Source organism: Podarcis filfolensis (genome assembly GCF_964270895.1).
Source record: "Podarcis filfolensis genome assembly, chromosome: 6".
In the NCBI taxonomy this organism is placed as follows: Eukaryota; Metazoa; Chordata; class Lepidosauria; order Squamata; family Lacertidae; genus Podarcis; species Podarcis filfolensis.
In genome coordinates, this window is record NC_139609.1 from 71195518 (window position 1) to 71220640 (window position 25123).

Below are 25123 nucleotides of genomic sequence, written 5' to 3' on the forward strand. Positions count from 1 at the left end.
TTACCATGCACATTTTCCAACCAAGCACAGAATTCCTTGAACCTAGGAAAAGCCTCTGATTTCTGCTTGAGATTGTACACAAAAATATATCTGGAAAATGCATCAATGAGAACCATGAAGTACCTATTGCCACCCAAAGAGGGCGCTAGTGGTCCAACCAAATCTGCATGAACAATCTGGTATGGTTCCGTAGCTTGCCTACTAGACACCTTACCTTTCGCAGCCATTTTTACCTTGTTTGCTGCGCATGCTTTGCACTTCATGTGGTACCTGCAGGGTTTAATAGTCATACCTTCAACCAAGGCAGGCATTTTAGATACTGCCTCAAAATGCAAATGACCAAATTTTCTATGAAAATCATGAATACATTCTGCATGCAAACTTTTGTTAGAACCTGCAATGCAACAAGTGTCATCCTGCACAACATCATCATAATACAAAACGAACAAACGATCAACATATTCAGCATGCAATATATAATCATTTTTCTTTGTGATGATGCACTTCCTGTTCTTGAAGGAAACGTCAATGTTCCGCTCATTCAGCTGTCCAACGCTGAGCAGATTATGTTTGGCATCTGGCACGTAAAGCACATTCTGTATCGATAAGACCAAACTGTGAAGAACAACAGTTCCGCAGCCTTTACTGGGAATTGTGTGGTCATCCGCCTGGTGAATCGCACCTTCCTGCGGTGTAAAAGACACAAACAGTCTCTTATCGTTGCACATGTGGTGGGTCGCCGCTGAATCAACAACGAAGAAAGATCTAGACGTCTTCTGGACCTCTGCAACCTTTGGAGTGAAGCGTGAAACCATAGCCTTGTGCTGCGTTGTCCTTGACACCGGACCTTTGCCTTTGCCTCGGCCTTTTCCGCGCGATGAGCTTTCGCTGCGCTGCTCTGTCTTGGCCCTGGGATATCTGCATTCCCTCTTCATATGGCCTAGACGTCCACACGAGTAGCATTTCACTGCCTTCAAAGCTTTGGCGCCATCTGGTGGTTCCACTGCACTATGGGACGACGTCTGTGAAGACTCCCCCTTGCCCATGCAGCTAGCACCCCGGCGATCTGCTTCATTTAAAATCACGGCAGTAACATAATCCACTGTTAGCTGAGCTGTTGGTTGCACAGCAATCTGGGTTGCAACAGACTCCCAACCTGAACCCAAAGATTGTAGTATCATGAAAGAATACACAGCCTCTGGAAAGTTGAGTCCTCTCTGTTGCAGCTCATGTCTCAGATTTTGCATCTCCATCAGATGTAAACGCACATCTCCACCTTCAGCAAGAGCCATATTATGCAGCTTGTTGAAGTAAAACATAGTGGATCCAGCTTCTGTCCTTAAGTGAGCCTCTCTCAAAGCGTCCCAAATTTCTCTGGCTGAGGTCTTATCACGCAACAGACAGAGCTCTTCCGGGGATACTATCAATGTAAGAGTTCCCCTTGCTTTGGAATCCTTAGCTGCCCATACATCTGTAACTGGAGCTGGGGGGTTGTCTGTAATCACCTCAAACAAACCCTCTTTCCGCAGAATTGCCTCTGCATACAGAACCCAGTCCGCGTAATTCTTCTTATTGAGCTTTGGAATCCCACAAGCATCCTGAAGGGCCATCATGACTCTGGCATTAGCCTTCAGCGTCATATATGCTGCTTTAAATCTTGCTGCGTCACTGCTGCAGCTGCCTTATTCCAAAAGCGCACTTGAAAGTTACTTTCGATTCCCCCAGCATAGTAACTTGTGCCTGGGAGCCTTTTGCCTATTCCCAGCAAAACGGCTTTAAAGTTAAAAGTCCAGCCATAAGGCCATTAACTAGAAGCTGGCAGGCTGCCCGGAGCAGTAGCACATACCTCATCAATCATCTTGACACGCAGAGCAGATTCAGATCCGATCTGTCCCTCTGCATTCCGATCCCTTGCCGGCACTCCGATTCGACTTCTGGGCCCATAACCACGTGTTAATTTAAAGCAGAGTCCCGTGCACAGCAGAAGGATGAGGAGTACGTGCTGCATACTCTATATTGCTTTATTTATAGTTCAAAGCAAGTATATTACAGAAAGACATCTTGCCTCTGCCGGAGCAGAGAAATGCATCCTCTCTCCTCGTCAGCTCGGAGAGAATCACCAAAGTGAAACTGCAAAGAACAGTGAAAAACAGGAAACCAGTGTACGTCACATCCAGTCTCCCTTTCCCGTGAGAAACTCCAACAGTACAGACTGTGGAATGTAAACACCTGTCTCGTGACAAACCCTTTCGCTGCACAGTGAAGGAAAGCAGAAACCAACACAGCGAACAGCAAAAATCAACATTAAAATTAAACTGACAAAAAAGTAGTACAAAATGCATCACTTTTTTTCTCCCTAGGGAAGAAAGGAGCTCAGAGAATACAGACTTAAGCTAACCACTGTGTTCATAAGAATTTGCTAAACAATTGTGCAGTCTTAACACATGGAGACAACTTTAGCGAGAAAACTCCAGAGTGTGGAGTGATGGAGGAGGAGGTGGGCAGCCGGGTCAGAAGTGGAGGGCAGTGGCACATCAGGGGATGGTTCCCTGCATAAGAGGAAGCTGCCAGATGCTGGGCCACAAAGCTGCTTGGAGCACTGCAATAAAAGGAGTTTGGAGGGAGACGGTGTTTGCAGGGGATTAATTAAAACGACCCCCTCCAAATCTATTATCTGTCCCATTGTGAGAACATAATGAGTACGCTTGGTATACACAATGGGTACACACAACATCGGTATGTTTCCCCCCCTCCGTAAGCATGAAGGAAGGCACTGACTATCCAGAGTAATAGCCGACCACTGTATCCATCTGCTATAAGTGGATGAAATCTCAGGTCTTCCTGTTGTAGAGGAACAATGGTTGCTGAGCTCATTACCGTTAGTTTACTCATGTTATCTGATTCGTAACCAGCCACTTCCAACAGCTTTTGAAATGCAGCACAATTACTTCCTAGGAAATCTGTTATTAAAAACAGAACAAAAGAGTATGATTTTTTTATTATTATTATTAGTTGTTGTTGTTTTTTAAAAAACACCCTTAGATAAAACTGCAGACAATAAACAAAGAAGTCGGGAGATGAACTGCAGCAGGATTTGCCTGGCCTGAATCTTCCAACATTCAGCTCATTGGATGACCCTGAATTCTATCATTATGAGGGAAGGAGAAAAATGTATTTGAATCTACTTTCTTCACATCTTGCATAATTTAATGCACCTCTGTTGTCCTCCCTTGCTCACTTTTCTTTCTAAATTAAAAAGCTCCAACTGTTGCAAGCTTTCCTCGTAGGAGAGCAGTTCCAGCCCTTTGATGAATCTTGTCCATCTGTACGATGTCCTTCTTGAGATCCAGTGAGCAGACCTGTACACAGTATTCCAAGTGTGTTCAGATCATAGATTTTCATAAAAGCTTTGTGATATTGGCAGTTTTATTTTTAATCTCTTTCCTAATGATCCCTAACATGGAATTTGCCTTTCTCATAGCCACCCTATACACTGTTGATGTTTTCACTGAGTGGGAAGGTGAAGGTTAGCCCTTTTTTCTGATTCTAGTCTTAACAAATAACGCTCTCCAAAGCTACTTTTTGATACTTAAATGGCATTCTTCCAGGTTGAATAGCATGGGGAGGGTTAACCCCACCCTCCCAACTGTGATATCCCCATCACCTTTTTAAAAACAAAAACAAAGAATCCACATTTGTGAGAGATCACTTATTTCTCATAACGTCCAGTTCAGCCTTTTTATAAAAAGGCATAAAGGAAGAAATTAGCAAGTTGGTACTTACCAGGAAGAACATTAGGAAGCAGGGAGAAATTAGTAAGAAAGTACTTGGGGAAATGAAGTGGCATGACTGTGAAATGCAATGTGAAAGGACTGGAGATGGAGAAACTATTTAAATGCTAAAAAGGAAGGGTGGGCAGAATAAAGGTCTACACTTGTCCATGGACAAAGGCAGGGAAGATCTCCAGCTGCCAACTGGCCATAAGATGCAGCATTGCATTCTTCGTGCAAGAGCCAACATAAAGGCAGCAAGAGGTAAACAAAGAAAGCAAGAAGAATTGTGTTGCTGCCAGGTGACGATCAGGGCCACCATCTCCACAGTGGACAGAGGCTGTGTACACACCAGAGTGCTAGTGCCCACATCATTGCACAGATCCCATTTTTCCATGTGCACTTTTGTGCACATCTGTCCACGCACGAGCATTTTTGAAAGAACTGTATCTCAGTGTTTCTCATCCACATTAGCAGGCAGTTGGGGATGGGAGACATTTGCACTATTTGATATCCCACTTTATCACTACCCGAAGGAGTCTCAAAGTGGCTAACATTCTCCTTTCCCTTCCTCCCCCACAACAAACACTCTGTGAGGTGAGTGGGGCTGAGAGACTTCAGAGAAGTGTGACTAGCCCAAGGTCACCCAGCAGCTGCATGTGGAGGAGAGGGGAAGTGAACCCAGTTTGCCAGATTACAAGTCTACCGCTCTTAACCACTACACCACACTGGCTTCCATCCAAATAAGGGTTCCAATCACCATCCCTGACCTCTGGAAAGCTGAGGCCCATTGTGGGCATGCATGCAGGTATTTTTTTAGGCATGGGCCAATTATGTTTGTGACACAAGTTTCCAATATACCAAACTCGCACAGAACAATGGGTTAAGAAGTGTGTGTGCTGTGCTGTGCCTTTTCCCACCAGCAGTCCACCAACGAGCTCCTCACCAATGAGAGTAAAGCAGGCATGACCAAACTTGGCCATCCAGCTGTTTTGGAACTACAATTCCCATCATCCCTGACCACTGGCCCTGTTAGCTAGGGATGATGGGAGTTGTAGTCGCAAAACAGCTGGAGGGCAAAGTTTGGCCATGCCTGATAAGGGGTGTGGTGATCAATGGTACCAAGCAAAATGTCACAGCACATGTTAAAAACAATATAAAATGCTCACGCAATGTGCTTCAACATGTCTGCTGTTGGGTAACATTTTATGTTGGAGCTTTCCCCTTATCACATTATCCACATTTGGGTGGGTGGGTGGGGGTAATCAAGCTGCAGACCTTTTCTATACACACACACTACAAATTACACATTATTCATAAGCATTTTCTCACATCCCATTGGGAAATGTGTTAAGCCCAGAAAAATAAGCACAACAGAAGCATTCTGTTAGAAGTTTGACAAGCTTTCTAAGTGCAATCAATGGTGAAGCTATGTATTCAAGAATAATAGCATTATCGTAAACATCTGTTTCAACACAGCAGTATGAGCATGATCATACAATATATGTGGATATGACTGATATGGGAAAATTTGATTATAAACTCTGCTGTGAAATTATACAGTGACTACTCTAATATGCCCAGCTGCAGATGTAAACAGTACAGACAATGTTCCTTTGCAGCAATTTACAGAATTAGCCATTTTCATGTAATCATTTTAAAATTATATTTAACAAAGCTCTTTCATTTCTTTTCTTACTCATACAGCTTGAACCTCTCTGCTTGAATCTATTACAGAGAGAGCTTAACTCAAGTTGTCATTGAAGCTTGGGAGAGAGAAAGCCTGTCTTGTTTTCAATATTCTCTCCCCACCTTTCCAATACAGTTGTTAAAGAATCTGGCAGAAAATTAGTGTCAGGCAGTGCATGATTTTATTTTATTTATCCAAAAAGTTGGAGCTGTCCACCCTCTTTGATTTGCTCATTCCAGATTGTGATTTGATTTTTTTGAGAGTCACAGACAGAATGGCCTGGTTCGTGAAAGTGCTAATTAGGGATGTTCACCTTTAAATGCAAAGTGAATCGAATTTCTGCTCCATCCCTAGACTGTCAAGTAAGGGAAAGGGGGTCAAGGAATGGATGACTAGAAAAAAGCTAGGGCCAGAGTGAAGCAGGAAGGGAAGCAAAGCTAACTGGGGTTACAAAAGCAAAGCTGGAGGCAGCATTTACTCACCAACATGGTTACAGCCCAACTGTCTTCAAAGGCCTTTACTGAGCATCCCTCCACTGGCAATCAAACAATATACAGTGGTACCTCGGGTTAAGTACTTAATTCATTCTGGAGGTCTGTTCTTAACCTGAAGCACCACTTTAGCTAATGGGGCTGCCTCCTGCTGCCGCTGCGCCGCCGCTGCACAATTTCTGTTCTCATCCTGAAGCAAGTTCTTAACCCGAGGTAATATTTCTGGGTTAGCGGAGTCTGTAACCTGAAGCATCTGTAATCTGAAGTGTATGTAACCCGAGGTACCACTGTATTAGGATATGAAACTTTATTCCATACACACACACACACACACACACACACACACACACACACACACACTGTGCGTGTTTGTTTGTTTGTTTGTTTGTTTGTGTGTGTGTGTGTGTGTGTGTGTAATTCCAGGTAAATCTGCCCTCTTGACCAAACACTCTCACCCTACAGTGGAACCTTGGGTTACGTACCGTCCTCCTTACGAACACTTCGGGTAACAAGCTCTGCTAACCCGGAAGTAGATGCTCCTGGTTGTGAACTTTGCCCCGGGATGTGAGTGGAAGTTGCACGGCGACAGCAATGGGAGGCCCCATTAGCAAAAGCGCGCCTCATGCTAAGAACAGTTTCGGGTTAAGAATGGACCTCCGGAACAAATCAAGTTCGTAACTGGAAGTACCACTGTACTTTCCTCAGTGGTATTCTGTGAGTTTTCTTTCCTTCCTTCCTTCCAACTTAATATAATTACTAGGGACCTACTAGGCTAGCAGGGCAAACCTTAAGTCAGCCTGACAACATTACGCACATGACATATCAGTTTAAGCACAGAAATAACCTGCAGTGCTGACAGCTGAAGCAAAATATGTCAGTCAGAGAACAGGCACCTTTTACTTTCAGACTGCAGCAGCAGCTCTTGTTATGATGAACCGTGGAAGTTTGTGAGCTGCTCATAGCATTTGACCGGGGAGGAATTCCCCCCTAACATCTTATCATCCATAGATGAACTGCTTCAAAATAGGCCTGTTTTGGTGATCTTGTAGGCAAAGGCATAGCTGCCCAAACTCTTTGCCTAAATAAAACATCAAGTCATCATCAGTACAGGATCTTCACTTATCTGATCAGTGGGAGTTTCTTGGAAAGTATTACAGACACTCCAAGTGTCTCTACTTTTCAGGGGCATCCCTGATTTAGAGAAGCTGTCCCAGTTTCTGATTTGATTCTGGAATGTCCCACTTTTCCATAGAATGTCCCTATTTTCATTGGAGAAATATTGGAGGGTATGGTATTATAGAATCAGGTCGCTTTTGAGAAATCAAGTTCTCCTCCTAGAGAGCATGTGTTATGGTGAGGTCACCACAACCAAAGGGGTGGAGGAAAGTCCGATGCTCGGCAGAGCTAAAGATAAGTATGTGATTTATTTGTATAATGAATGTATGTTTAATGCAAAAATAATAAAAATTTATTGGCAAAAAATAATAATAATCAGAAAACCGAGACGGCTTCTCTAAATCAGAGACATCCCTGAAAAATAGGGACACTTGGAGGGTCTGGACTATGACCTGGGAGACTAGGGTTCGAATCCCCCCTCAGCCATGAAGCTCACTGGGTGACCATCTCTTAGCCTAACCTACCTCACAGGATTGTTTGTGAGGATGAAATGGGGAGGAAGAGAACCATGTAAACCACCTCGAGATCCTTGGAAGAAAAAGGGGGTATATAAATGTAATAAGTAAACTCCCTACTAGCAGAGGTTCAGCAGGAATTGTTGTCTTCTGGAAATTGTATTATTTAAACAACCCTTTGCAATATATATTATTTTTAAATGACCACTATTTACTGATATTTTTACTGATTTTTATTATAATCTTGTATGTTATATGCCACCTTGCTTTACTTTGTAAAAATGCAGAATGTAACTACTTCAGTGACTAAATAAACAAACATCACCTTATGCTAAAAATGGGGAATGCTTAGAAATTCCAAGATATAGAGTGCCAGCCAGGTTAGTCTCCCTTGAATATTAATTCATCACCAGTACTGTGCCTTAACCCTGCTTTTCTTTGGGATGGTTAATGCTTATAAAAATTACAGTAATTAATACAATATAATTACAGTATAACCAGCCTGATACTTGGGAAGTAGATAAGGAAAGAGCTCTCTTGTTGAGCACGCCCACTATGTGAGAGAGAAATTAATTCTAAGTTTGCTTAATCATTTTTGTGACAGAGAAGCACAAGTCATTTAAAACATTTCTCGCAAAAAGGAAAATACAGCTGGAGCTGGGCCCAATGTAACATGTCAATATTACAGTGTAAGGTGCTAAATGACCTAGGCCTCCTCCCACACCAACTTGCCTCTTTTAACAACTGCCGGAGAAGCTCTGCTGATGGTCCTCATGCCTAATGAGATTTCTTGGGTGAGAGTCCATGACTGGGCTCTCTCTTCAGTGGCTCCTTTGCCTTCCGAATGAACCTTCTGAAGTGCATCCAACCATGATATTGATGCCATTTTGGTCACAGGCAAAGACATACCAGGCTTTTGAGGAGGAGTGAGGTGTTCTGGATATTTGAATTTCTATTTCTGCCACTTCCTTGCTTGTAAACGAGGTCTGTGTTTTGTTGTTGTGTAAATATAAATGTCAAACTAATATATTTATTGAAATGGAAACCTAATATTTTGGGAGGTGGCAGGTGGCACCTTGATTACCAGAGGAAGGAATTTCATGCAGATTTAAAAGCCAGTCTCACAAATGGGGTATGGTTGGTCTGTATTGTTTCCTTTTGAACCTTTTGAACCACGTCGCAGACGTGGGGATACAGGGCATTGTTGGGTTGAAATAACGACAGACAGGTAGCGAGTGTCATCTGGGAGGCATCTCCTGAGCAAGTCTCGAGGAGCCTCTTTTATTGAACATTACAGCATTGCCACATATGTGCTTATTGCTGATTGGTTAACACAAGTACAAAGCAAAGGGTTGCATATAGGCATTAATCACCAATAGATTAAAGACTGGGAAAGGGAGCACAGAACTAGACAGGCATGAAGACCTCCTAATTAAATTATAACCAATGATTAATATAGTAAGACTTAAAACAATTACTAATGATTGATATAGGAAACTTAAAAGAGCATAATAATCACGTTCCATAGATGTGATCAACTATGCATTAAGAACGGGTCAAAGTACAATGTTTTCCTGAACTCAATGTGAACTGAACATTCTAAGGTGGTGAGTGAATGTCTTAGTATTAGAACGGTTTGTGCAGCATTATGTGCAGGAGCGAAGCTTAAGAGCAAGACTTCCCATCAGGCCACAGTCATGTATAGAATCATAGCATCCCATCAGGGCATAGCCCGTAACTGGCTGTGCTCTTTTATCTCTGGTCGGGGACAGAGGGTGGCACTAGGGAGGGAAATGTCGTCGCGCCACTCCTTGGTGTGTGGAGTGCCGCAGGGCGCAATTCTCTCCCCGATGCTTTTTAACACCTTTATGCGCCCCCTTGCCCAGATTATCCGGAGCTTTGGGCTGGGCTGTCACCAATATGCTGATGACACTCAGCTCTATCTGCTGATGGATGGCCACACCGACTCGGCCCCGAACACACTGACCAGATGCTTGGAAGCTGTGGCTGGATGGTTTCGTGGGAGCCGATTGAAACTAAATCCTTCGAAGACAGAGGTCCTATGGCTAGGTCGGGATGGCATGGGGATGAGGGACCAACTCCCTTCTCTTGCGGGGGCCCAATTAGTGCCATTGCCTTCCGTTAAGAGTTTGGGTGTAATCCTTGACGCCTCCCTTTCCATGGAGGCGCAAGTTACAGCAACAGCCAAGGCGACATTTTTCCACCTTCGCCGCATCAAGCAGTTGGTCGCTTACCTTTTCTGCCCCGACCTGGCCACAGTGATCCATGCGACGGTCATCTCCAGGCTTGACTACTGTAATTCGCTCTACGCGGGGCTGCCCTTGAAGCTGTCCCAGAAACTCCAGCGGGTACAGAATGCTGCAGCGAGGCTCCTCACGGGGTCTCTGCCATGGGAGCATATTCACCCAGTGCTTTTCAAGCTGCACTGGCTCCCGGTGGAGTACAGGGTCAGATTTCAGGTGCTGCTTTTGACCTTTAAAGCCCTTCACGGCCTAGGACCCTCGTACCTACGGGACCGTCTCTCCTGGTATGCCCCACGGAGAGCCTCAAGGTCCATAAATAAGAACACCCTAGTGGTCCTGGGCCCTAAGGAAGTTAGATTGGCCTCAACCAGAGCCAGAGCCTTTTCAACTCTGGCTCCAGCCTAGTGGAACGCCCTGCCTCATGAGACCAGGGCCCTGCAGGATCTGATTTCTTTCCGCAGGGCCTGTAAGACAGAGTTGTTCCACCTGGCCTTTGGCTTGGAGCCAATTTGATTCCCTCCCTCTCTTTCTTTTTTCTTTTCCTTCTCCTCCTGCGATGAGGCTACATTTTAATATTTTAATGTTCCATTATTTTAATGTTGTATTTTATTTTTGTTTTTAAGTTGTAATCATTAATCTTGTTTTATTATTGCTTGTAAGCCACTCTGAGCCCGGCCTTGGCTGGGGAGGGCGGGGTATAAATAAAAAAATATTATTATTATTATTACATGGAACCTGAATTTTTTCTCTTTAAAAAAATAAAAGGAAGAGGAGAAGCAACAAAACCTTCCTAACACTAAGTAGAAGTGTTAAGGCAACAACAAATTGTGGATCACTAGATTATATGTCGGAATGTAAGGCTCTCAGTTTATCTCTAATCACTCCCCCTTTGATAACACACACAAATTCACCATGTCACCACAATGTTCATGGTTTCACTTTCCAGCTGCTGTGGGCTTCTGAACAGCAGCGAGAAAACAATGGTCAATGAATTATGAATATGCCTTGGCAGATTGGGTTTAACCCCAGAAAGATTATTACAGGGATGATGGCTTCTTGTGCATTTTAATTGGTGTCAAATGAGTTGTGTTGCTAGATTTCTCTGCCATCTTCCAGCTACGTTGGCTTTCCCTTGGTTTACCATTATAGCTGATTGCTTATACAGAGGCTACCCTGCTGTTACAGTGGAAATCTCCAAATAATTAATATTTGCCTCCCCACTACCCTGCCAGCCTTCTTGGTTATGGAGCTCAGGAAATCAAATGAAGCCAGCAGTGCTGTTATGGCATCTTAGGCAGGAGTAATGCTAAACAGTCAGATCCCACAGAAAAGGAAGTTAGGTTCAAAGACTGGTGTGGTTGCCCTTTTTTTTTTAAGTTCCTACAAAAGTGAATTACCTACTTTACCACCTCAATTATCTAAAGCAACTCTCTTACTTCAAGGGATGGTTGAAGAACCTCTTCACATATGCACTTTCTTCAGTCTTCACCTAAGCTGCCCATCTGGTGAAATTATACTCATGGCACCCTATTCACGGCACACTGCATAGGGCGGTGACCCAGAGGACTCAGCTACATAGGTCAATTTATAGTGTTTAAAATGTGTTATAAACATGTGACAGCAGATGGAGCTATAGAGCAGAAACCAAAGTCAATGGCAGATTGCCTTGGGAGCTTTTTTTCTATAGATTTTTTTCCATAGCATTTTCTTTTCTGTATAGATCCAGCCAGAAACAGACATTTTCCACTGTTGCCCCTGTACTGTGGAATGCCCTTCTGTCGTATGTGAAGCAACAACCATAAGTTGCTTCAGACACCCTGTAAAGGCTTCTCTCTTTGCCCAGGTTTTTCAGACCACGTTTTATGTGTATGAATCCACGGAATCATTTTTAAAATTTGTTTTTATATGTTTTTACATTGTTGTTTTATTGGTTTTTGGTTCTATTTTTGGTTTAATGCAGGTCGCTTTTATATTGTACATACCATACACTGCAAAGACATTTTCAAACTATTCATTGCAAACCAACCTGTGTGGCAAACCTCAAATGATTCACTGCTTGTAGCAGTTGTTGTGCAGAAGCCATTTTGAGCAGTCTGCATGAGGCAGGTTTTTTGTGAAACCACCATACCTTTCTCACTGGTGATCTAACCTCCCTACCCCTTTGAAAACTCATTTTCTCCTCTTTCCCCCTCTTCTTTTCTAGTTTTATTGAGATTCCCTAAACAATGCCAATGGAAATTAAGGAAAGCCTTGCAAGAGCTGAGCTTGCACGTTCAAAGTGCATTGTAAAACCTCAGCTGATCTTCAAGTTAATTAAAATAAAGATGCCAAAGTTGCTGGGCAGACTGATTTCCCTGACTTTATCTCCTTTGGTAGCAGAATGAGCAAAACATGCCTACTTCGGAAGTTATAAATAGAGCAGAATAGCAATGACTTACAGCCTGCTCTACAGTGTTAAAGCATGGTGGTGTGATGCATCTTCATGTTTTTGCTTTTAGTATACATTTAGGAATATGATCCAAATGACTGCCAACATTTAAAAATCTACTCTGTAGTTTTGTTTATTGTAGTCAGATAATGGAAACAGCAGATTTGAGGATCATAAAGATGAAACTTAGGCTGCTGAAATAACAAAAGCAACAACAAAATTCTCTCTTGCACGTGGTGCCTTTGGTGATGCATAGTGCCACTTAATACACAGTTCTTTCAGATGCCATAGAGAGAGCTTTGTACGTGGCTGCCAGAGTTTCCTGGCATGGAGGCTCTCCACCCATTCTCAGGTTTTCAAAAATTATGACAATTTCAGAGTTTCAAACATTATGTAAATTATTCTAATCACAGATATCTATTGTTAAACCATGCAGATATAATTCCTGTTCCTGTAAATATTTCCTTGCTTAGCTCAGATTTGTTGGATGCTTTTCATTACAATAAAAACGTAAGTACTCCCCCCCCCCCAACAGCTCAGCTGCTAAGCAAATAGATTTTGTTTTGGCCTTCCATGAAAGACTCCAACTAATTCCACTTGGGTTTTGGTCATTTTCCAAATCTGCTTCCGAATTCATACTGGGTATTCGAAAGACATTAGAAGAGGCAAGGGAGTGCACTGTGTTCCTGATGCGAGATTGCTGCAAAACGCCTATTCCCTCACACCCTCCCCCAATCCCCATTAATGCCTGACCAGTGATGGCAAGTGACCATCCGGACTGGCAATACAGAAGGCAGGAAGGCCAAAAGTAGGTACAACCAATGAGGAGTGGACCTAGATCCAGTGACAAGCAGAGACAACTAATTCTAGTTTTGTCCCCATCCACCTGCTGAGTTCTACAAGGGCAACACAAAGCCACATCCACACCATACTGTTAGGAAATTGGGTTTGTGTGGGGGCCCGATTCACCTAAATTCCAGGATGTAGTAAAAGTTAGAATCAACTTTGCCAAACATGGAAACCCCCTGGATTTAGTTATGCTTATGAGCCAACCTAGCAGTTCGAAAGCACGTCAAGTGCAAGTAGATAAATAGGTACTGCTCCGGAAGGAAGGTAAACGGCGTTTCCATGCGCTGCTCTGGTTCGCCAGAAGTGGCTTAGTCATGCTGGCCACATGACCCGGAAGCTTTACGCCAGCTCCCTCGGCCAATAAAGCGAGATGAGCGCCGCAACCCCACAGTCGGCCACAACTGGACCTAATGGTCAGGGATCCCTTTACCTTTACCTATGAGCCAAGCCAGTTCATCCATTAGCATGGCCCATCGAGGAAACCATCAGTACGCAAGCCAGTCAATGGGGGTGAGGCTCCTTCTTTCCTGGGTGCTAGTGGGCAGAGGCTAAGGCCAGGTAAAGGGTTTCAACACTGAATGATGTAGGCTGCGGGGTGGTCCCTGGAGTTGTTTAGCAGTGAGAAGCGGAAGGAAGGGCAGAACTCCATGGGAGCTTGGAATGGTAGGCTGGGACTAAGAGACACAGAGGATGGATTTTTGCTAGCCTTTGAATCTAATGCTGCCCTTAAGGAGAAAGCCAGACCTGCATAGGATGTGAATGCTCTACAATCCCTCCTTCTAGGTGCAGGTTGTATATATGTGTAAATAGAACTCTATATCATAAAGACACTAAAGTCTCTGTGGTGCTTCGCTGTTCCAAAAGGAAACACAGACTCTGGCAGGTGAACATGCAACCCCTCACATCACTTGGAAATTGGGATGGTGTGTAACAATACATGTAAAGCACTATGATACCAATTTAATCAGTCAAGGTCCCCCCACCTGAATCCTGGGAAGCATAGTTTGTTAAGAGTGCTGAGAATTGCTTTTGTTGTTGTCGTTTAGTCGTGTCCGACTCTTTGTGACCCCATGGACCAGAGCACGCCAGGCACTTCTGTCTTCCACTGCCTTCCGCAGTTTGGTCAAACTCATGTTGGTAGCTTCGAGAACACTGTCCAACCATCTCGTCCTCTGTCGTCCCCTTCTCCTTGTGCCCTCCATCTTTCCCCACAAGGGTCTTTTCCAGGGAGTCTTCTCTTCTCATGAGGTGGCCAAAGTATTGGGGCCTCAGCTTCACGATCTGTCCTTCCAGTGAGCACTCAGGGCTGATTTCCTTCAGAATGGATGTGTTTGGTCTTCTTGCAGTCCATGGGACTCTCAAGAGTCTCCTCCAGCACCATAATTCAAAAGCATCAATTCTTCGGCGATCAGCCTTCTTGAAAAGCATCAATTCTTCAGCAATCAGCCTTCTTCAGAATTGCTAAGAGATCCCTATTCCCCTCATGGAGCTACAGTTCCCAGAGTGGTTTAACAGTCAAACCCTCTGCCCTGAGAACTCTGGGAATGGTTGCTTTGCAAACTACAAAGAATTCATTGGGGGAGGCCATGCCTGTTTAAATTGGCATCACAGTGCTTTAAATGTATGGTGCGAACGTGGCCTTAGAATAAGGAGAAAGACGCTGACAGCAAGGGCTAAAGGCAGGCAGGTGGTAGCTGGCTGAGGACAGAATAACATGGGGGGAGCAAGGCTCCGCTCATCCTAATGGACCAGACTCCACTGTACCTCAATATGTTGTTGCTTGTAGCATTCTCTCTCTCTCTTTTGTCAGATGTGGAAAACAATGGCACTCTTCATAACATTGAACAAAAGGAGAACAAAAGAAAAGAGGAAATGAAGGAGGGGAAATTATTGAGAATTGCACAGAAATGCCATTTTGTTTTCTTTGTGGGATCAGCACTCCTGCGTCTCAACTAATTGCACTGCCCATGAAAGCTCATTTGTAATAATTACTCAGTGATAAGGTTAGCTGAGCTACAAGGTCAGTACTCTACAAGTCTCTCCTTGTAACACAGGCAGACATTAAGGGGAAGGCAATAATTCCTTACAGCTATAAAAATAGAGTAAGGTCAAGTCACTCTCCTTGCAGTTCAGTATGGGCTGTTTGAGCCAACACTGTGTGCTCCTCCCTGCAAGATTTGCTTTATTTTCTTGTCAACATCATTCAAAAACTTTCACAGCAGTTTAGTATCAACAGTTGTGGCAGTACTTTCCCCAGAGAATCTGGAAAAGAAAGAAAACACACACACACACACACACACACACACAAACAGTTGGGATTGTGAGACAGAAAAGGGTTTTTCAGAGAATTGAAGATGGTATGGTGAATTTCCGGTAAAATTTTGGGGGAAATAGATTATTATTTTTTTAAAGTGTCAGAAGATAGCTGACAACAGCACCAACCAAATCTCAGGGGACAAAAAGTTCATAGTTGGGGTGTCACCATGGAAAAGGCCCTATTCTATCCTTTACCACCATTCCATGTGCCCCACCCATAGGTGAGACCATGAAGCCACCCTGCTAATATTAATACATGGGCATCTTAATACAGTGGTACCTCGGGACGCGAACAGGATCCGTTCCGGAGCCCTGTTCACATCCTGAATAGAACGTAAGACGCGTCTGCGCGTCTGCGCATGCACAGGTTGCGTTTTGCCACTTCTGTGCATGCGTGTGACGTCATTTTGAGCGTCTGCGCATGCGTGAGCGACGAAACACGGAAGTAACGTGCTCCATTACTTCTGGGTTGCCGCGGAGCGTAACTTGAAAACGCTCAACCTGAAGCACATTCAACCCAAGGTGTGACTGTACAGTGAAAGAAGTTCCTTTAGGTGTCTGGGTCAGACGTTGCTTTAAACTTGTCTTCTAGTACAAACACTGTTTTCCCTGTCATATCTGAGCAAACAAAATATGCAAGGTTTTGAATCCCTACAAAAACCTGAAGAACCTTTGTACCATGTTATCACTGCACCATTTTGCAAATTTTAAAAAGGGGCAGGGCATAACATAAATCATTATTCGTTTCTGACTTCCGGTTGAAGATGGCAACAACGAAGACTACTTGTCCTTTAGCTCCACAGTCTGATTTAATTTGTTTTTGTTGTTTTTTGAATACTTTTAAAGTCAGTTGACTCAGCTGTTAATGATAATTGCAACAACAGGCAAGGAGCACATTTCTTTTACATGGACTTAAAAGCCATATATTTTAATTGGAGGACGGGCACTGGGAGAGTTTTGACTCCATGTTCAGCATTTAGCTGATAAGGAAAGAATAGAAGTTCATCTCGACTGAAGGAGACTCTGCAATTATATCAGTCTTGATATGGTTACCACACAAGCACAGACCTGCAGTGCTTCAAATAAATTGTCCAGAACTCCATTAACAAATTTAGTCCAGAAATATATACTGGACTGTTGTGAATCAGTAACTGGAGCAGCTGGAGCAAGGTAAATGGAGGTAACTGAAAAGCATTTGCAGCAAGATACAATTAATTTATCATATATGAATTGCCCTAGTTCCTTACATGGCGACTGTGCAAGAAATGTAACATATGTAATATGTTCCTGTAATGAAAGCTTAGCCTAAATAGTTAGTTTATCTGAACTTGTTAGGAGTTGTTACATAGGCTTCCAGGCAACTGCAGCTTCCTCCATATAACAAAACCTCAACAATGTGCAATAACAATTGTAGCATAATAGACTTGGCCACAACAAAATGAAACTCTCACCATGGGAACTTGTACGTGACCAATTCTCTTGACACAACAAACAGCAGAGGGAATCCTTAGGAGAATCAATGCTTTGGAAAAGGAAGTTTATGGTTTGAATGCCATAACTGGTGCACTAGTTGGGGTAGTGCAGACAGGAATTCTGTCTGTAGCCCTGCAGATGGGACCTACCAGCGAAGAAACTGAAGTTGGTGGTGGTTTGGAAGGATATCAGGGAAGCTTCTACAATGGCTTGAATTCCTGCTTGCAATTCAGATTCTGTTTTCATTATTCTGCTGGATTTCTTCACTTTTATCTGTACAATACCTCTTTCTAGAAGAATCATCATTGGAATTTGGACTTTCCCCCTCATTCACTGCTTTTCCAAGTGTGTTTATGAATCCATCATTTATTGCCTTTTTCTCCCACTTGTACTGTGGGGTGGGAAATGTGGAGTGTCTGCCTGTAGCCTCCTGAGTTCCATCAAAAGATGCTACATTGGGGCTTGAACAAATTAGGTGTCGGACTGAAATCATTTCCTTGGAAGGTAGCAACTGGGTTATCAGCACACTCATCCACTATCAGTAGCCTTGGATCTGAAGGGGTTTATTCAAGAATGGAAAACTCAAGTCTATCTCCTGATCATTCATATTGGTGTAAAAGCAGGTCTCCAAGTTCCAATCTCGATGTCATTTAATTCTTTAGCTACTGAATCTGTTACTTAGCGAGCTCAGAGCTATCGCTGCCTTGATATGCCCACCTTGTTTCTGCATTACACATTTTTGCATTTATGTTTTTAAATGAGCAACTTGGAAATGTTTTTACTAAAAATGCACAATTTCAATATTTTTTTTGAGCCAAGAAATGTGCTGCAACATACAAAGAAGTGAAAAAGGTGGATATCCAGCCTGTGTGTTAGTCCAGGATGTATGACTCAGGTCAGCTGAAAACATAAGACATAAGAATGTAAAATGTACCTGCTGGAACAGGCCAACAGTGTCCTGTTCTTACAGGTGGCCAACCAGATGCCTGCAAGGTGGACATGTGATCATCATCACTCTGCCCATCTGCAATTCCCAGCACTGCTATTTAAAGGTAGAAAGCCTCTGGTAGTGGAATTACAACATAGCCTCATGGTTAGTAGACAATGATTGCCTTGGCCTCCATATCATATTGGAGGTAATAAAGATCCAATTCCTCAAGCATCCCTAGCTGACTAACGGTCTTATTTTCTAATGAATGCAAAAGCTGATATTTGCATGACCTTTAGTGATGTTAATGTTTAGTGGCACTTTTTCATGAAGATGTTCAATAGGAACGGTGCAGAAATCAATAAATGTGATTATGATCATGGCTTTGGAAACAAAGGGTCACCGCTTAAAATAATGTTTGTTCAGGAACATTCTGACTTCTCCGAGAAACCTCAGCTACAAAAAGGCCTGTATGTTTTTGTTTATATTTAAATATTTAGAAATTGCACTTTCATAAAAATTGTAGCAAGGCGGTATACAACATAAAAGCATAATGTTACAATAACATCAGTAAAAAACATGGTTGGTTTTTGTTTTGTTTCTTTCATTTTAAATCGCATTCCAAAGTTCTGTCTAAGCAGCACAGTTTTCAAAAGTTGTGGAAAAGAAAGCTGGGTGACTGCTGCCCAACTTCTATAGGGGAGGACTTGCACAGGGCAGAATCTACCACACTAAAGGCTCTAGTAAAGGCCACCTGAACACAGGGATATATGAGACCATCCAAAGTGCCCCTTCAGAAGATCTCTGTGATCAAGATTGAGCTATAGGAACAAGGTATACATGGAATACGGTGAGGTGCGAAGAGAAGAGAGGGAATAGGATGCATGGTATGAAGCACAATGATAGGAACGTCACAAGTTCTTGATCACAGGAGCCCGAACCTGAAATATACTGGGCTGATGTAAAATAAAATTATGGAGCAGTGGTAAGCTCCCAGGAAGTGTGTTTATTGGTTATTGGATCACTTTCTCTGCAAGCAGAGAGAGAGCTTTTAAGTATAATGTACAATGAAATGGAAAATGGTTCTGAGACTTCAAATGCAACCATCACTACTCCACTGTCCAACAGTGGTAGGGAATGAAAAGGGACATGTCAGAAGTGGATTGGGAAATGTCTTTGATCTACGTGATTCAAGGCTCTCCCATTCCCCATATAAGCCCCCCAGAGAGAAAAATGATGGCAGCCTCCAGAGCTGGCATAGTTCCTTTACCTTCCATTGAAACCAAAAGGGGGGAGGATGTGAAAAGGACAATCAAGTGCCAATAGGGTGGGGGTGGGGGAGAGCTGCTCCACCAGTTTCCACTCTCGCAAGCAGCCAGTCCAATGTGGTTTAGGAAATGGCATTTCCTTTGCAACTGACTCTCACCCTGCCCTCCATAGGCTCTGTAAAACTGAACACAATTTAAAATCAAAGCTGAGCAATCTGCTATTTATCTTAATCACAATACAATAGGGCTCAGAAGATGTTAAAAGAGCAATTGGAATAAAGCAGAGAGGGAAAAAACTGACAATACTTTACTGAGGAAAACTGATTAAGAACAGCATATAACTCTAGAAGAAATAGCCAGAGGTTTTTCCTTCTTTACAGGGTTCAGGTCTACACTGGGTGTGGGGTATGGACTCCTTCAGAACCACTTTACCGCCCCGCCCCCAGTTCCTAGACCTAAACTGTCTTTTTCACTGACAGCTAACTCACAACTGACTAGAATCTCCATGCTGTCACCCAGACTAATAGCAAAAATAGCCCTTTAAGTCATACACTGAATGGTCTCTGTTGTACTTCCAACACTAGGAACACCACATTTGGTGGCTTTATTGTAGCTGAGCAGGTGAACAGGAAGTAAGGCATTGGAGAGGAAAGTATATAGCCAAGAGCTAAAGAGAATTATGGGAGGCAGGAGGGAGGGAGGCATAATTCCCATCAGGAGACAATCTGACTGAAGGAACAATAACCAGAAATCCCTTCTAGAACAGCAAAGGTGCAAAATGATGCTTGAAATTATTGACTATCCTGATGCGCAGCCCAGAATATTTTTTAAGGGGGAAAAGAATTTCTTATTTGGTGGAAAGAGGATTACAATTCTTTAACACAGCAGTTTTAAAAAATAGTTCCTGTTGGAAACTGCTCGGTGAACTGGATTAATGGAGAGAGTGCAAGGAAGGCTGTCAAGAGACCTTGAAAAATACAGCATATCACATCTGGATCTGTAATCTATCACATAGATGTCACCAGTCACAGCACACACTCACAGTGAGATTTTCAACGCAGTTTAAGATAGATGCTATAGGCAATCAATCCCTTTTTCATTTGATTTCCTGTGAAAAAGCTACACAGAATTTAAAACAGATGAAAGCTAATGGGTCTTTTATGCATTACACCCAAGTCCTATTTAATTTAACTGAAAATGAGATTCCACTTCTGCAAATGTTTGAAAGTCATAGAATTGGAGAGGTAGGTGTGATCCCCATCAAAAGATATATTGCAAGTATGGCACACTAGGAGACCAAGTGTCCTTATTTACTCCAGAATTTGGAAGTGGGGCATTGGCATAACATTTGCATGAGAGGCATGTGGGCAATCTGGGTTTGTGGCTTTGCTCCAGTGTTCTCTGCCCTTTCTAAAAACAACAGCCACCCCTTTAATGCACATTTCTCATAATATGCATATATTTTTATTTGGTTTTGCTTAATATAATGCATTTTAGTGCTTTTCTCCCATGAATACATTTATTCTTATGCACACGTTTCCCCAATGTACACCTTTGTGTGGCCATTTTGTTTTCACTGGAGAGTAGCATTGCAAAATGTAGAGAAGGGCAACATTCAAAAGAATGCATTTCTTTCAGGAGGTGCAAATTTCCCCCATGCCAAACCTGTGGCCCTCCATATGTTGGACTACAGCTCCCATCATCCCTCATCAGTGCCTGTGCTTGCTGGAGATTATTCCTGCATTGCAGGGGGTTAGACTAGATGTCCCTCGAGGTCCCTTCCAACTCTACAATTCTATGATGGGAGTTCAGCAGCTGAAAAACCACACATCCAGCCTCCCTTGTTTTATATACCCTCTGCCACAGAGCCTCACTGCTCATCCTTCTTATTGCTTGTTCAGTGTTGCTGTTGCTCTGCTCTTAAATGTGGTGTGCACTTACCCCGATGATGCCAGACTTCTCGAGGTGCTGCGCAAGTGCTCTTCTCATAGTCCTTTATAACAATCGCGTATGACAGAGCAACTGCTGAAATCAACGGAGATACAGCTGAGAAGATTTTTACCCAATTCACTTTGCTGCTACCCTTTGATTATTACAAATGCAGCCTAAACAAACATTAAACATTGATGAGCGAACTGAAATGTGTCTGCATTGTTTGCTACAACTGCTCTGGAGAGGGAAAGAAATCATTGGTTCAAAATGCCTTAGTTATGTCAATTATTGTCACGAAGGAGCTACTTGCTGCACTCATCATTTCAGTAGCATATCCGAGATCTGTCCCACAGATCAGAGGAGATCATTTCCCCCTGAAACACCGATTTAATTCAAAACCCGACCGTTTTAAACTTTGAATGATCTGTTATACTGAGCATGACATCCCAGGACTCGTGATGGAGGCTTGGGATACGTTGTTTTCTGATCCAGTGCTTTGAATAAGAATAAGAACAAAAAAGACTGTCTGCCATGAAATGCCTGCTAATATTATGTGAGTTTGCAAAAAAAAATTCTGACTCAGATGTTTGGCCTAATCATCCTTCAAGTCAAGTGAAAGGGGCAGAAGCAGCCACTGTGTGTATGAAAATCTAATAATTGCAGTAGCCCTTTTCAGGTGAAGTGCTCACACAATCTGTCAATGCATTATTAGGAAGTGGAGCTGTGCCAATTAGGCCCCTCCCCTGACATTCAATGGTTCCCTCCGTTGAAAAAAATAAATGTGTCTCGGCACAATAGAAGCTGTTGGGTCTATTTGGTGCTTTGTGTTCGAATGGTTTCTTAATATTTTCCCAGGACATTTGCATCTTTTAGGACAAGACTTACTGTTCCCCTTTCAGGGTATCAATGTTACTGACAGGGCAGGTTTTTATGCAATGCCACATTGTTTAATAAATCATGGATATGTTAGCATGTAAAATAGAGCAGCATGGGCCGACTTATAAATAATTAAATATTCATTTGCATAAAGATGAAGAGCATATTAAATACCAGAGGAAACGGAACGAGATAGGACTGTATGTCCTGATGAAAGCAGGGAAAGAGGGAGGTCATCACATACACAGACAGCTGCAGAGAGGCACACAATCTCAGGTTGGGGTGGTGGTAAAATTCACTGCAAGTTTCAAAGGCCTGCTCCTGCACACATTTACCGATTTCATTTTTTAATAGAACAGCTTATTTTAAGAGAGTCTGTTGTTGTTGCTTTCATAACCAGGGATGAAGGCATTCTTGAGAAATAATTGTAATGCAGTAGTGACAAAAGGAGACACAACTGGAAGAATTCCTTTCTTAAGGCCTAGGACAAGGATGGGGAACCTGTAGCTCTCCAGATGTTGGACTGTCATCCTTGACCATTACGCACAATGGCTGGGGCTACTGGAGCTTGGAGTCCAATAGTATCTGGAGGGCTACAGGCTTCTGCTCCTGCTGCAGACATAGTGGCCACTCTCACTCTCCACACATACTGTTCCTCTTGAATTTAAGCACCGGATGAAGATAACCTTCTCTCGGATTGGTCTCTTCTTGCCTAAACCCCTTTCTCCGCTGCCCTTTTTACTCAGGTCACCTTCCTTTGAGCTTTTTTTAAACCCCAGTCCACTTCTGATTAGTCTGTACCTTTTGTTTTGCTCTGTGACCTCTTCCTAATCCCCAATTTACATTTAGCTTGATGTATTTATAATTCCAATAAAACTGCCAATTTTTCCTTCCCTTACATAAGTTGGACTGCCTGTTGTTTATAAGTTTGTTTTTTGAGCAGCCGACTTGGCAAAGCTGAGGACCTAAGGCCGGGGATGAACCAGGATTCTCAGACAAGCCTTCTGGGGGGTCATCAGCACAGCAGGAGCATTCAGCCTCTGAAGCAAAATCTGTGGTTGAATGGGACCTGAGCCTACATGAGCAACAGAACCTTAAACAGCAGGTGAAATCCTACTCCATAAGAAAAAATTACAGGAGTCAATAAAAGACTCCTCAGGAGTCAATGTCTTCTCACAAGTAAGGTCCTTCTCATGAGGAGAGCTTTCATTGCCAACAGCTGGTGGAATTCAGCTTGAACCTGGGTGTGGCTCCAGCAGCTGCAGCTCAAAAGCCTCAGTGCCAGGCTGGAAGAGCTACTGGAATAATGTTTTTCTACTAGCATTGTGCCTTGCACCTGACCTTTGTTGCCTAGAAGCAGAACTCAGGCTTCCCCTTGACTTGCCTGAGCCCTTCCTTGAAGCTCTGCTTACCTGAACTGCTCATCAATTTGCTTCTTGCTTGAACCACTGTTTGCCTGAGAGTGGACTTCATTCAGACTGGCCTTGGATATTGCTGCTGTCTGTGGTAGCTCTGCTGTCTGGAAGTTCCCCAGCAACTTGGGACCCAACTAGAACAGGACACGAGTTTGTGTAAAATGTCTTCCTCTAAACACGGCACAATTTCCCACCAAGGTCTGAAACCCCCACAGTTTGAAAAGAAAAAGAAAAAAAAGACTCCAGTTAAGCATGTGCAGTTACCAAGCACACTTGAGCTCCAGGATTTAGAAATTTAGGACAGGTGAGGAAATTGGTTGTTTTTCAGTCATTGTGAAGTCATCCCATGGGAACAGCACACTGTGCCACTAATGGGAGATAACCTGTGTTAATGAGAGGCTTAATGAGGCAGTTTGCTGAGAGGTCAGCAGATTTGTCCATGACAACAGTGGAAAGAAATGAGGAAATGTACAATCACCCCAGAGATGCTGGTAATATCACCAGAGAGGCTTGAGTCTGAGGCTGCAAGTTTGAAGAGTAGCCAAAAGCCAAATCTCTTAACAAAGAGATGCCTTGTGCGTTTACAAGGCCACCTTTGAGTGCCTGCCTCTTAATCCTTGCCTCTTAATGAACCTTCTGTTAGTCATAAGGATTTACTATTGATAATTCATGTACACTTTTGATATTGTTTCTCATAACAGGCTTTCTGCATGCCACATTCCCTGCCTGAGTGGGACCATAATCCTGTTAGTGATATCACTGTCTGTTGCTATGGAAATGTACCTGGTGATACAAATTCAGCACAATAAAGCCTTCTCTGCTTGATCAACAGTCAAGAAGACATATGCATGTGTATCTGTGAGTGACTGTAACTGTTGTATTATGTCTTTCACCAGAGTCGACAAAGGCGCTGTCTTTAAGTACTTGGAGTCCTGGGCATGCATTAGGGACTAAGTAACTGTGAACGTAAAGGGTATTGAGAAACCTTTACATGATAAATACATTTATTTGTCCATGTAAGCGGAAATAGAACATTGACTAAACAACATAAATGGTAGGGCTGTGCATGGGTCCCAAGATTCATCTTGTATCTATATTTCTGTTTTGGTCAGTTTTGGGGTTTGTTTGTTTTTACAACTTTCTGTGATCTCTTCAGTCTGTGTTTCTTTGAGTGGCAAACCATCAAGGAATATATGCAATGAAGTTGATGCAGACCATGGAGTCACTTCTAGTTCTTGGATTCAGATGGCCCTATTCAATGGCCCTATTGTGGACAGTGTAGTGCTCTGGAATCCCAGAGTTCATGGTCCAAGGCTGTGGTACTGTATATCTGGACCAAGAAATGATCTGAAATGAAATTACATGCTTGTATACACCAATATACCTCTTGAGAGTCCCATGGACTGCAAGAAGATCAAACCTATCAGTTCTTAAGGAAATCAGCCCTGAGTGCTCACTGGAAGGACAGATCGTGAAGCTGAGGCTCCAATACTTTGGCCACCTCATGAGAAGAGAAGACTCCCTGAAAAGACCCTGATGTTGGGAAAGATGGAGGGCACAAGGAGAAGGGGACAACAGAGGACAAGATGGTTGGATAGTGTTCTCGAAGCTACCAGCATGAGTTTGACCAAACTGCGGGAGGCAGTGGAAGACAGAAGTGCCTGGCGTGCTCTGGTCCATGGGGTCACGAAGAGTTGGACACGACTAAACGACTAAACAACAACTTATACCAATAGCGCATAGGCCAAAACCATTGAACTAGTCTGGAGAAGGTGACAGATAGCACCTGTCT

At 43.1% G+C, this 25123-nt stretch overlaps 1 long non-coding RNA gene across 4 annotated transcripts in view; it reads right to left on the reverse strand.

The window, feature by feature from the left end:
- Positions 1 to 24808, reverse strand: part of LOC310764828 — a 43595-nt gene extending 18787 nt beyond the window's left edge. The window contains exons 1-4 of one of the 4 annotated variants that reach the window (XR_014549243.1): positions 23329 to 23461; positions 21050 to 21133; positions 17847 to 17975; positions 2289 to 2960 (exon numbers count right to left, since the gene is read on the reverse strand). This is a non-coding gene — a long non-coding RNA (uncharacterized lncRNA). Of the gene's footprint in view, positions 1 to 2288; positions 2961 to 17745; positions 17976 to 20510; positions 21134 to 23328 lie in introns of those variants that run through there. The other 3 variants (XR_014549244.1, XR_014549242.1, XR_014549245.1) reach the window with 3 other exon arrangements.
- Between the last annotated feature and the right edge of the window lie 315 nt (positions 24809 to 25123).